The 14,480-nt window shown below is 42.3% G+C and overlaps 1 pseudogene; it reads left to right on the top strand.

The window, feature by feature from the left end:
• The first annotated feature begins 10,933 nt into the window (after nt 1-10,933).
• On the top strand, nt 10,934-12,459 carry LOC121837953 (annotated as a pseudogene).
• The last annotated feature ends 2,021 nt before the right edge of the window (nt 12,460-14,480 follow it).

Raw genomic sequence — 14,480 nt, 5'->3', positions numbered from 1 at the left:
AAGGACAGCGCCTTTCATATTTGTTGCAATCAGTTCTGGTATTGCCGATACCAAAGCAGACTTCCCCTGGCGGGATGCGAGATGTGTTCGAAAAACTATTTTCTCACACCTTCTCAGGCAATCAACATTATCTTGGTTCTAGCACTGCCAAAATAATGCCCAGCCGTTTCTTGTTGATGCCAAAATGCAATACAAAAATACTGTAATAACGAGCCAACGGGGACAACGTGCGCAGATTACTTACCCCTCACGATTAATTCACGACACATAACTTCTTTGTGGGCGCTGTCATCGTCGTTCAGATGCCTCTTGTCGAACATGGTTGAATAGTTTATTATCGATGTTTTTTTATAAATTTCTATTCCAACACAACAATCCGAGCGAGACGATGCAATTTGCAAAACTTCGCTACTCCAACAACTCAGGCGACCACCCCAAAAACTGCGCGACTCTGCGAGATTATGACGTCAGCACACGCCATATTATTCTTGCGGTTTGACTGGCTACCGTGGCGTGGAAACTTATTCACGGAAAAAATTGCTCCCTGACATATTGCGCCAGCGGCCGAGTATTCCGTCGCCGATCTCTCAACCGGTGTCATTTTTCCCTCGGGTTCGCCGGCGGATTCGCAAGTATGAACAAGATATTATTCAGAGGTCCAATGAGAGGCATAATAAGAATGCGTGTAAAAGTTTACAGTTTCGTGAGAACTATATTAATATATAGACATTGCATGAATATTAAACTGAAATTGAATATTTCATTGCAGGTGTTTTCGAAGTAAATTCGCGATTAACACCTTTTCTTAAGAACACTGCTCAGGATGACAAACTATTTTAGGTAAATCTGCTGTTTTGTCAAGCGCATCATTTTCAAAGCTGTTGTGTTTTCTCCTACTTCAAGAATTTTCGTCAGTTCTCCAATACAACTAATGAGACTTTAATCCTAACTCCGAATTTCGAAAGCAGCGCACTTCCTTAAGATAGTTTTCGTTAGACTGTTTGTTACAGCAAAGAAATTTGGCCCTTGTAAATGCCCAAATTACAGAAATTTCCTCTGCTACCGAAAAAACATTTTCCAGTGTCCTAATATTCACTCACTTCGTCGCTTCTTTCTCTTGCTCTCCGTAAAGAAGCAAACTTTGAGCTATTCTCCGTGAAAGGACGAATTGGGGGGTATTCCCCACTTTTCTGATTCGTTGACGGGATAAAAGTTGAATGCCTCTGCACAAAGGCAGCAAAAATAAATAAATAAGGAGCTATGTTACTGCCAATAGTATACTATAGCCACTGACTAGGTAAGAACTGCAGGGAGGGGCTTTAGTTTTCCCGCATCCAGTGCGAGCTTCCTTCCTTCGACAAAGGTTCAACTTTTTGAGACCTCGCGCGCGGCCGTGTTGTCGAAGCAAAGGGGAAGATATGCGGCGCGTGAAGAAGTCCCGGCGTTTGAAAGGCACGCCATATGGCTCCCATTTATTCAGTAACTATAGATGAATATTTTAATACAATTATTTGCATTAGACAGACAATCCGCTACACGACATTTTGTAGGAGGAAGAACTTGTCCTTGGACTGCAGCTGAATTTTATGAAGTTTTCATGTAAATGCTAAGCAGAGTCACAATAACGAAAGGAAAACCATTATACAATGTCCTCGAACGTCACGCATGGCTGTGAATTGTTCCGTGAACTATTTCGCTTTGATTCGGTTATATTGTGTAAAAATGTACATAATCACAACTCTGTCATTCACCTACCTTCTATCACGTGAATGATTAAATAATTTTTGGCTGTCGTTGTTGTGCCTCAAATTTACTACATATTGCAGTTTCATCAAAACAATGTTTTGAACCTATATTACGATTACTTGTAAGGATAAAACATCCAGGACGAGGATGCAAACAGGAATTATTTTATTGGGAAAGAACATAGAATGACACAAAAGATAAAAACCGCCCCAAAGGTGTGAAAGTTCTCGAAGAAGGTGACAGGAAAATATTTAAAAAGGAAAGGGAATCTACTATAAATATAAAAGTTTAAAAGATACTTGCGCCACGACGAGTGTCAGTAATCTAGTTATCTCTGGTGATAATAATTCGACCTCTGTCATTGTCATTGATCATGACGGTACACAAATATTGTTGTTGGCAATCCCAAAGGGAAATGTACTATCAATTTAATTGTTTAAAAAGCACTAGCGTCACGACGAGGTATCAGTAATCAAAACATCTCTGGTACTACAAATTCGACCACTGCCTTTGTCAGTGATAACGAAGATAAATAAATATTCTTGACAGTCCCCATGGCAAATTATTCAATAGTTTCTCTTCCAAATCTTTTTGTTATTGCCGCCCAGTATTCTAGTATCAAAGAAATAAGGAGCACAATAACTGCACGTGCGGCTGTGAATGATGATTTGGTAAAAGGGCTAATTTGAAGCTTTGATGCTTCCAAGTTGTGTTATCTGAGTCAATTGTTGACTCATCTCCCAGTTTGTCCTACGTACTGACTGCCGCAGCTTAGTGGAATTAAATAAACCTTTCTTTCCGCGCACTCTACAAACTTTTGTTTTGTTTTGCTTTGCACCCTCTGCCACTTTCGCTCCCATTAAGCATTTTACACATGTATTGGGCGCATGTGACCAGAAAACGCCACAATTGTGTCAAAATTTGACGCCATATATCTTAAACGGTAGGCGGAATTTTGATTTCGAGAATCACAGCGAAACGGCCTTTCTTTGTGGCAACAGCATGTGGATGTTGTTGACTTAAAATGAATCTCTTGAGGAAAAAACGAAGAAGGAAGCTTAAACCAAGTTGTTTTTCAAGCTTTGATGCCGCACCTTGATGCTACTTTCAAAGAACTGCGTACACGACTTCGAGAATGAGGACTGGAAAAGTGGCCACTCTCTGCTATGCTTGACTGACTTGAAGTGAAAACTATAACCTCACTACGCCTAGCTTACCTGACTTGGAGTGAGCACCAGTGTTTACTCCAAGTCAATTAAGCATGGCATAGTGAGGTCACTTTTTAAGTTCTCATTCTCGAAGTCGTTTAAGCGAATCCCCGAAAGCAGCCTCAAGTTGCAGTAACAAAGCTTGCAAAAAGGAGGCTTTCCTACAGCGTTTTTTGTTTGATCTTGAAGAGATTCATTCTCAGGCCACAACCTTTGCGATTGTTGCCAAAGAGAAAGGTCGTTTTGCTGTGATTTACTACATGTACAATTTTGCGTACCGTTTAAGATCTATCGCGTCCAAGTTCGACACGAGTGTGGTTTTTTCCTGTTGTATGCGCCCTAAACAGATATGTAGAAAAGTTAATGAGAGCGACAGTCCCACAAGGTGCAATGTAAAATATGCAAAATAGTTCGTAGAGTGAGAAAAAAGAAAGATTTTTTTTCAATTCCTCTAAGCTGCGGCAGTCGGTATGTCGAATAAACTGGGAGATGCCTCCAACCATCGACCTAAACAACAAAACTTGGAAGCATCAACAGGTTCAAATGAGTATTCTCGCCCAATCGTCTTTCACGGGTGCGCGTGAGAGGAGTGTACTCTTTATTTCTCTGATACTAGAATACTGGGCGGGTAGAACCGCAGTTCTGGGAGAGAAATCATTGAATCATTTTCCATTGGGACTGTCAACAACAACATTACTTTCTTTATCACTGAAAACGACACAGCTCGAATTTCTAACACGAAAAAGGACTAGAATACAGACACATCGTCGTGACGCTAGTTCTTTTTGAACTTTAATATTTACATTTAATTCCCTTTCCTTTTTAAAAATGTTCTCCTCTTCTTCTTCGCGAACGTTCAAAAGTTTTTTTTGTTTTTTTTTTCTTGGGGGCGGGTGCGGTTTTTATATGAAGTGCCATTCCATGTTGTTGCTTAATGAAAGAAGTCCTGTTTCCGCCCCGTCCTCAATGTTTTATTCCCTCAAGCATTAATATCTATTCACCAACCCTTTTTTCTTTGATTATTGCTACCTATATTTTATTAGTTTGCCGGAGGTGACGCTTCAAACTGTCTGTTTCAATCGGAGATGAGCCGTGTTAGCAACAACATATTTGGGTTTGCCACGTGTAAACTTTGACTTATTCAACCTCACCGATTAAATACAAGCCTTTCTATTATTCAGGATTTTCTCGAGGATTTCAATTTAATCAAGAACAAACAACTTCGATGACCTGAAAGCTCTCCAGTGCTTTCAATATAATAGAGCGTGCCCGAGAGAGTGTTAATAGAGCACTCTAGCCTTACTGGGTTCTTTCTAAGCTCCTCAGCCATCGCCAATTACAGACACTTGTGATGACCAGCTTTAACAAAGCAATGACGGAACCAAAACGCAAGGATGTATCGGTGACCATACGATTCCCGGCGCAAGAGTAAAATAAGGAAAACCAAATTAACATTCTCATTGATTTCAGAGCGAAAGCCCGAGCGATCTCCCCGCAGCAAAAGCAGTACGGAGAAAAGCGGAGTCAGCGGAGCTTGCAGCGCCCCGATCGCAGATCGATCCCACTTCCGGCTGCCGCATTAGCTCCGGCGCTCTGTTTACCCTCCAGGTTCCCCCGGGGGAAGCAGCCCTAATTGCTGATCTACTCCAGCAGGAGAAAGCCCTGGCCAGTAATCCCGACTGCTGAAAGCGGCAGAGGCCAAGGTGCTACTCTCAGAACCGCGTCTTCTTTCTGCAGTGATGGCCATATGCCGGCTAGTTTTTTTTTTTTTTTTTTCTTATTCAATAACCACCCACTTTGGAAACCTTCTTGACCGGATTATAGTCCATTAGGAGTTCCCCGAGCCGTAGCGATGCGCGGCAGGGAGTTGCTGCCTCCACCTTTGGCGGATATGCTCTCTTACTTTCAGGTAGTTGTCGCTCAACTACGGCATTGATATACGACGGTAGGAGAAAGAAGAGGAGGGATAGGAGGTATTGGTAGGCCTACATTTGTTTTTAAATACGCTCTACGTCTGAAGGGCTGCGTTGTTCGGGAAATAATGGCGCGCAGTTCGTTTGCATTTTGGGCACCCCGTGTGTTTGTTTTCTTCTCAAATCTCAGCACGCGCTTCTGTTTCCCGCAAACTCGTGAAATATTGGCACGCGTTCGGCTGTTAAATTTTTGCACGTTCACTGCGCGTTATCTGTATTGCTCTTTGATTGACGCGTCCCTACCTTTCTTTAGATGCGCCAACGACGCATTTTGGAACACTTTCCTGGCTTAGAGCGGCATTTGAATGAGGTAATCATATTTGAAATGCGATGGTGACTCTCTAAGGTAACAACAATTAAAAATATACTGTCCACAGTTTACTGTGTCTAACGTTGAAATCGGGTAATATAGAAGATAACAAAATATTTAGCGTACAAAAATTGAGATGAATAATTTTTCATTGCTCTAAATATACTTTAGCCATTTGCTACATCACCAATATTAATGTATTGAAAACTGTTCACATAAATTACACGTACGCCATTCGGCCTGGACCAACTACAGTCTCACACTCTTATTAGGCTAAGGACGGTGGTAATGCGTGTCAGCCAAGTCAGAGCCCAAAGCAAGTAAAACAGGCAGGCCCTAATGGAAGTAAGCAACATATACTTATGGTTACCTTTCGGCGTCTAAGAGCCATGTCTCGTGATCTGACGTCTTACATTGCGGCAGCAGCGGCACAGCTATATGATGTTTTATTCTACATTGTACAGCAACGGACGTAAAAACGAGCCTTAGCAAGTCCTGCGTCCGCGTGTGACACGTGAATACCCACCCCGTAATTCGATTGACCATACGAGAAGATCACGTGACACGCTTGAAGCTGGAGATTGGCTCTGGTTACTCGTAGCGTTTGTTACCGTACATCCTAAGGTGATCTGGATTATAGACTCAGCCATGAACTCTGACCAAACGGCATGAATCCAGCAGGACCCTTGGGAAGCGCCACACACGTGTCCCTTTGGTAAACGTAACAAAAAAGGTCATGCTAACATATTCCTTACCGATCCCCCCTGTATCTTCCTTATGTCCCTCTTTGGGAAACGTAACCAATGAGGGTTACGCTAACATATTCCCTAGAGATTCCCTTATGTATCTTTCTTTTTTATTCGCTTTTTATTAAAAAGAAAACTCTTTGTGTTCCCACAGTGAACGTTTACGTCTATATGGTGCTTACAGAGTCGGAAATGTTTGCCTATACTGCGCCGGTGTTGTTTAAACCCTAAACTTTATCTCGGTATATTCCCCACTGGAAAGTTTGCAGCTTTCATTTGAAGGGGCGACGAAGTCTCAAGGGCTTCAACTGTTGTGAGTCGTCATATTTGTTTTAATATTCAAAAAAGCTGCATGGGGTATCTGTTTTTTTTTACAGCGTTTCAATAGTTAAGAGCAAATCAAAGTATCATCATAGCATAATGTAATTCGTAAATACTCTGAATGCAGACATTTCAAGACTACGCATCTTTACTTTTTTGTACTAAACCAGTAAAAAAATTTTAATTTTTTTAACGCTAAAGAAGATAAAGATAATCCTACACCCAGATGGGAAAGTAACCTTGAAACAATGTCAACTATGTCACAAAATTTTTAAAAGCTACATCCGTTCTTTCAAAAATCCCCTGATAAAGTTATCCTCTGTTGTACAAAACAAATGCGCCCGCGTGGGATAGTGGTCTGTAGACGCCTTTAGGAGACAGAGGGAACTTCTGAAGGTTCCCAAGGGGTAGTACATCCAAGGACTCCACAATCGTAATCCCCACGCTCCACTGATGCGGAAACAGGAGACGTGTGACGCATTAGTTATTAAATGCAATACAATTTTGTTCGCTGCGGAACATGCAAGTGGCGCAAGCGGGTAGCTCCGACCTTTGCGCCCGCTGTACGAGGGCTCTGCAGACAATCCGCAGTCGAAGGCAAGGAGCTCGCGTTTGTGACCGCCGTTATGGAGCGATCACGCATCTTCCATCAGAGGACCCACATTTGCAGGGGGTCATAGCATGTAGTACTCGTGGAAAATATCCTAACTACATTGCAGGAAATAAAAGGAATATGTCGATAGAAATGGGATACCATGGGCCTGAGTCTTCGTAGTAAGAAGTGTGGAAATTATGTTTGACTCTTTAAAGATGGAATCCCCGAAAATACAATACATTGTAAAATACCACGAAGAAATAAACAAGTACGTAAAGGAATGGCTCTTTGAGTTAAGCAAATATCAAGAGCAACAAAAAAAAAAAAAAAGAAGTTAGGAAATAAAGTTAAATTCCGAATCATAAAACTTAAGGTACCGTGGAACTGTAGTATAAGTGGTGTGGACAGAGGTATTGAAAAAGAAAGAATAATGCTCGACTATATATTCGCAATTAGGCATTTGCTGTAGGTCAGCTGTTCAATTTTGTTTGGAAACAGACAAAGCATATTGTAGCCAGATGGGCGCAGGGAGGGTATGGGAAGGCACCAAACGAGTTTATGCATGAGGCCATAAAATGGTCGATTTTTAAAAGCAAAATGTCAAGTCGTAAGTTTAAATTTGAACAAAGGCCAATTAAAATTTATGCTACGAAATTGACACGTTAAGTGTATTAGCCGCTATGAATGAACATATTTAAAAACCGAACGAACGAACAGAACACGATAAACTACATTTAAATACCTACACACTAGTAATGGGATGAGTGCATACAATTCAGTGGGAAAAAATGAGTAATAAAATTTTGAAGAAAATAATGCTACAAATTAGCTTGAACAATTAAAATACACGTGACAAAAACAGGACATACGAAAGGACAATGTGTTCAATAATTTACTGGAATGCTCCTTACTCTTTGAGAAGAGAACGGGATTGTTAAAGCCAGAGTCATATAAGTTTAAATTTCAAAATATAGATACACATGTGCCGTATGCCATAATGACAGCGAGAGGTAAAACGGATTTCAAGACAACATTGTGTTTTACTTGCAAAGATGGAAGAACGAAGAAATAAAGGATTACAATCACAAACAGGATGCTTGAAGATTGTTGAAACACTGAAGATGCGAGATAACACAGGAAGTTCTTCGAGTAGTTATTGAACCAGAGCCAAATTTTACAGCAAATTTTAACGCGGAAGGTAGTAAATGTTTCTAGCCAAAATGTCGCAGGTTTCCGCCCCAATGTTAAAGGGTATAGTCAATATGCTCCATACATTTATTCTATTTATGATCGGAGGGGTACGCTTGCTGGAAATGTCTCCTGGTTTTTACATTGCCTTTCTCGAAAATAACGCGGACTGAAGAGCAGATCGCTGGCAGCGAAAGGCAGCCAGCGTTTGTCGTGAAAGTGTCAGTGTAAAATGGGTTAGTTCTGCCATGACCAAGGGCTGAGTAGGGAACGAGGATTGTCTGAATTTAGTTGGCTGAATATGCCTTTCTCAGAAAAATTAGTATGCAGCAAGGCACAGTAGAAATATCCAGTCTTCGTTCAGAAAACAAAAATATATTTTCGTTTCCGAGAGCGCTTGAATTGGAGCCTTAAAAACGGATTGTTTTTAAGCGTCTTAAAAGCGTGGTAAAATATGAATTATAGTGATTGTCTAGATAATACTTGGACGTGTGGTTGATTTGTCACAGCAGCAACAATAGAAAAAAGACAAGAAAGAAGCCAGAATATTGCAAAAAGCAAATCACACGCGCTAAATTACAACTCATACGTATCTCTGTCTACATTATTATTAGAAGCAACAACGTGGTACAAGAAAAAAACGAAAAAGAAATCGCGCGAGAAATTTACGCACATCACATCGATCATTTTGTCAAATATTGCTCGCGTTTGCAAGATAAAGACAGCTAAAGGGTGACATCCCTAATATTGAACCGCGCGATTAGTTCAGTATCAATAATCAATAGCATTAGAGAGTCGTCACTTCACGCCTCCGCAGTGCAATTTCTAAAACAGGGTTCGCGGCCACGTTCTCGGCAGTGTAAATACTCAAAAATCAATTTTATTGGTTGTCTGTGTTAAAGAAAGTTATTTTTCTATTATTAAGGATCTTCAAGCAATGAGATATTTTGGGCACGTGTTCTTATACAGCAGAGACGGTTCTATATAACGCTTAGCTACAGGGGACAATGCATTACGGTGTGTTTGCTACTGTGGACTTATATCTACACGAGCGTGTACTTTCTTTCCCAGTACAAGAATCAGCAGTTATGAAAATTATGGAAATATGTTTAGTACGTTCTGAGGCAGTACTATTCTACTGGAGGCAATGCTCAAATGATTTAGTTGTTATTGGGGTAATAAGTATTTATTCCTTTTTTTTTCTTTTTGAGGAAGTAAGTTGGCCTTGGCAGTTCGCTCCTGCTTCCGATACGACTACGGTCTTCATTGTATTCTCGGGCTACTGTATTTGCGTATGTGTGCGTTTATTTTCTGATGAGACTACGTGTTTTCCTGCACTTTTTCAAGACCGACAGAAATGTGAACTTGCGCCTGGAGCAGAAGATGTGATCGGTGTGTGATTCGTGTTTGTGCGTGTGTGTGTGTGAGTGTGTGTACGTGACAATGTGAACATTTTCAATAAGCTTGCTGCAACTGCTGGGTCTAGTCCCACAAGCCCTTGAGGCTTTGACAAGACCTGGAACTTGATCCTGACTCTAAGAATTAGTTATTAAAGATTACTATTACTACTACGACTACTACTATTAAAACGTTCATTTTCAAAAAAAAATCCGCATTGCGTCATTTAAGACACATATTTGATAGTCGTTTTTTGGATGATCTAACAAAAAGTGCAACAGTCAATGGTGCACAGCTGACCCTCTGACATGGGCGTGCATGTCTACTTATGCAACACCTATTTAATTTCTGTCGATTTAACTAAGTCCTTCTTCTGATGTACCAGCAACATCACACAGATGCTGACACTGCATTAGAAAGAGGACGTTGTTATCCTTCTTATGGGAATAAAAATGTTGGTAAATAGTCGGTAATTTATTAGATATAAAACAAGTATGTAGGTGATAGTGATTAACCGATCTTTGATAAATATTAAAAAATAACACGATATGACAAAAGGACCATATAAATAAGTCATTAATATTAGAATCATCTGCCGCCATGTGCACAAATTTGTTGAAAGAAACAACTCCGGTGCATTTCAGAGGTGGAATTATCTCAAAGTTAGATATGATAATAATTATAGTTATGCTACTAAGCAAAATATTATATTTCCGCTAGTGCAAGCCATAATATAATCACAAATGTTTTCATAATCTTAGTTACTTAAAATTATCGCCTTAGAAACACAGTAGTGGCTTCTCTGACTGAAAGCACTACTCTGCGATGTCCACGCTCAAATTGTTCAATTAAGAAAATATTGTAATCTAGAGAAGGCAATGACTTTCTTGTCCCTGCGAATTATTAAAACACCCCTTGAGACATGAGCTGGACGCTCATCAATTTCTGAGTTCCCACTTGATAAGTTTGACAGCTCATTGGCGCTCGAAGCACTTGAAGCGCTAACTATGTGGGCGTTCACTTTAGCCACCAACCAATGAGGCCTCGCCTTGTCCGCCCGAAGGAGATCACAAAACACTAGGTACGAAGGATATAGTGTTTCACAGTTGGACGACCTGGAGGCAGTGCCTTGTCCGTTAGCCTTCCTTTGCCGACCATCCGCGACCGCGCTGCCAGAGAACTGCCTCGTGCCGTCCTCTTCTTCTCACTTGGCCCCCGGCGGGCCAATGTACGGGCCTTCTGTGTGCACGATCCCCACACTCCCCCTCGCCTTCCCCCTCCCTTTCAAACCTGGGACTGCGGGAAGGAGGGGGGGGGGGGGGGGGGGTCTTGAGGACGTTAATCTTTCTGGACCGTCGAAGAAGACGTCGACTGGCTGTAGCAGGCGGACGTCGACGGCAGTTGTGCGCCGACGGCTGCGGGCCTTGAACGTCGTTGGTGGCGGCAGCATGGTGCCCAGGCTGGGGAAGGCGGCCGCGTGCCTCGGATGCGAACAGGCCGGAACCGCCTCGTCGGAGCAGCTCAACTGCCACATCCACGTTAAAATGACGTGGGGGTTCCCACCTCCCCCCCCTCCCCCCCCCTCCCCCCCCCCTCCCCCCCCGACGTCCCTCGATCTGGAAATGGCGGACGCACGGGGCCCAGGCGTGCACGCTGATGCACGCCTTGCGCCTCGTGTGTCTCCGGCAGACCTGTACGCAACTTAGATACTCCACTAAAGTTGCTGCATCTTAAATACTTTTCTGAGTAACTTGGTATCTAGCAAATACTTTCGAACGTCAGTATTTAGTACTCTAACTGAAATACTTTTTCAAGTAACTTGTACTCATTTTAAAATTTTTTCTATTTTTTATTTTCTTTAGAGGCGGGAAGCTTGGGAAATATTCAGCTCCAGTTATTTTGGCTAGGCGCCCTGCAATTGCAGATACATTTCGTGCCACGTGATACAGTGCAGTTCCGTGCTTCTGCTGAAAGAGGTGACACGGAGAACCAGGTGCCGCAGCTTGAAGCCGAGCAAACGCGTGTCGTGTCTTCTAACTGGGCAAAACGGCAAGGCACATTTTCTTATAATTTGTTTGTGGCCAAGCCCAAGAGCAAAAGAGATTCCGAAGCAAAAGGGCAGAAGGGAAGGCTGCTAAAAGAGTTCAGCAAAGCAAAGTTCGTGGTAGCCCCCGCAGATTGCTGGAAGACTTTCAACCGGTAAAAGTTATGCTGCTGCTTTGGTAGCATAAATACTTTTATGACAAAACATGCATTTCCCTAGCTCCTTCCTTGAAGTAACCGCGCTGTGGTTGGACGCCTGAACGCTGGAGCGGAAGGTGGCAGCTTTGTGATGTCGACGCGTGAGAGGCAGTATAACGTACAGTACGATAGCCGAGGAGCATTAGAACGTCTTTCTGGAGTTAAGAATCTAGTACAAGGTTACCAGAGTCGTGCCAGATAACTGCTCAAACTTCGTAAAAGCCTTCCGGTTGGTGCCCTTCGGACCTTTGGCGAGAAGGACAACGATTGCGAGGATACGCAGCTGGTTGATTTATCCTCTGTGCTCGAAGATGGAGAGCCGTTCCGTTTTCCTCCTCACCAAAGATGCGCAGCTCACACTCTAAATCTGGTAGCCACCACTGACGCGAGACGGGGTGAGAACGACGCAACGTACTTGTTACTCAGCAAGTCGGTGTTCGGCAAGTGCCAAGCTCTGTGGGAACGACAGAATCGGTCAACTCTCACGGCGGACGAGATTCACAACTTCTATTGAAGGTAATTTCTAACAAAAAAATGTATGGCTCTGCCGATTGATCACGGCACTTAGTTCCGGACTTTTTTTTTCTTTTTAGTGGTGGACATAACTATACACGAATTTCGGCTCTTTAGGTACCTGGTTGCCCCAAACGTCACACAGTGGAATCCCCAATTTAACGTCATGCAGTGCATTATTGGACTGCTAGAAGAAAAAATTGACAGCTTGAAAGTATAAAGCCAGAGACAAAAACTTTCAGTCATGCGGCGCATCAGGAATGTGCAGTTAGTCAAGGAATACTGCGAGGTGGGGGGGCACTGTGCATTTGGTTCTGTTGGCAGCACCTATAGTTTATATATATATATATATATATATATATATATATATATATATATATATATATATATATTCTGGTTTACACATCACACTTTGTCTTTAGGTGATGAAACAACATGCAAAGGCACTGGATATTATCCAGGCTGACAAGAACATATTTCTTGGATATTTGCTCCCCTCCGTTACAGCGCTGAAGTGTAAGCTCGCGTCCTGTTCTGCAGTCGAACTCTGTGAGCCGCTTAGACTTGCTGTGATTGTTGGCCTTGAGAAAAGGTGAAGTTTCGTTTTATTATCCGTAAATGTTTGCTTTTACTTATTATGGTGGCCAGAAAATGATAATAACTCTAGTGAAATACTAAGTTCTCTACAGGTTTGGCAACCCGGTGAAAGAAAAGACCATAGAGTTATAGTAATAAACGCTAGAGGCTCAGCTGGCGCAAGTGTCTACGGGACTTCCGGTTGCAAATTGAAGCAGACAGCATGGAGTCTACTTTTCCAGTTTTCCTGTGTATGCCTATGGGAAAACGCGCGTGAATTTTGTCTCGTCGCCGGAAAATAACATTAATAACTTTTGTTATTTAGGTTGTACCGGGTAGTATGTACCTTTATTAATATTGTGAAAGTGTAATTGCTTTAGTTACTGCATTTTTCCTTTACCACTGAACGATGTTAAACTTCGCTATATTTCAGGTTTAAACCTGTTTCATGGCAGGTATGTAGAAACGAGCGACGATTCCAAGCAAAATAACAATTGAAAGGAATGTAGAGCGTGTAGAGTGTGTTCAAAGTTCACCAGCGTTCCGTTTGTGGTTATATATTGCTAATATGCCTATCCTATCACTATGTGAAAATGTCCTCGGCGTGCATCTTTACGAGTGGTTAAAAAAACGTTCGAAACGTAAAGAATAAAGTACGTGGGCTGTGAAAGGTGTATTTTCTTAATATTTCTTATGTTGGGCAGTTTTGATCGCGCACCTGTTCTCTGGCTTGCCCCTATTTGCAAAGATTTGGAGCGTCCGGGTGATGATTTGAACACAGAACAAGCATCTCCGCATGTATTCATGAGCAGAAAGAATAAAACAGTACTTATTTATTGCAAATCGGACTATATTAGGTGACTTTCAATTTATTTTGATCGTCTGCAAGCACAAGGAGTTACTTATCCAGTGTTACTGCGTAGTTCTTGCCGTCTCTCTTGGTTTTCCACATGTCCTTCGTTCGTTTGGCACGTATACCCCCATGCTGGAAAGCGTCGGGGCCGTGTTCGCGCTAACAGTGACCGACAGTGCACATAAATACACGTACGAAGCGGTTTTAGCACCGTTTTTGTCATGCCACGATTTTAAAATAAAAACGCCGTAACTGACCAATTATTTCATCTGCGTGCCTGGGAAATGTTCCAATGTGCCTAGTAGGCACGAATTATTCGTGATATTTGCTCTTATAATCGAGCGCAGGGAGGAAATGCACTCGCTTTTCGCCGTAGAAATGCATTACATGCATTACCGGAAGTCAATTTCGGACTGCTTGCTGTCTGCTTCAATTTGCAACAGCACACTAGCGCCAGCTGAACACTAGCGTACATTATAATAACTCTATGGAAAAGACCCTGCTTGTAAGCGCTGTTCCCCTGCCTCGGTTCAAGTTGCAGTGGGTGCCGGACGGTCAACGCGAGGCAGTGGCCGAACTAATGAAGGACGAAATCGCTAGCTTGCCACAGTCGTCTACCCTTTCAACCGAGGAACCGTGACCTTCAGCGGAGCATGATGATTTTGTTTTCTTTTGAAGAGTCGGTGGCTACGGGCTCTCAAAGTTATGGTGGACAGGAGTTGTCATCATACCTGCAGTCTGACGACAGAAACAAAGAAGTGGCTCAGATCATCAAGTACCCCACTCTTCACAAACTCTTTTTTCGGCACAAC

Source organism: Ixodes scapularis, unplaced genomic scaffold, assembly GCF_016920785.2.
Source record: "Ixodes scapularis isolate PalLabHiFi unplaced genomic scaffold, ASM1692078v2 PGA_scaffold0__279_contigs__length_252992795, whole genome shotgun sequence".
Classification (NCBI taxonomy): Eukaryota; Metazoa; Arthropoda; class Arachnida; order Ixodida; family Ixodidae; genus Ixodes; species Ixodes scapularis.
This window is presented reverse-complemented; position numbering and strand designations above follow the sequence as displayed.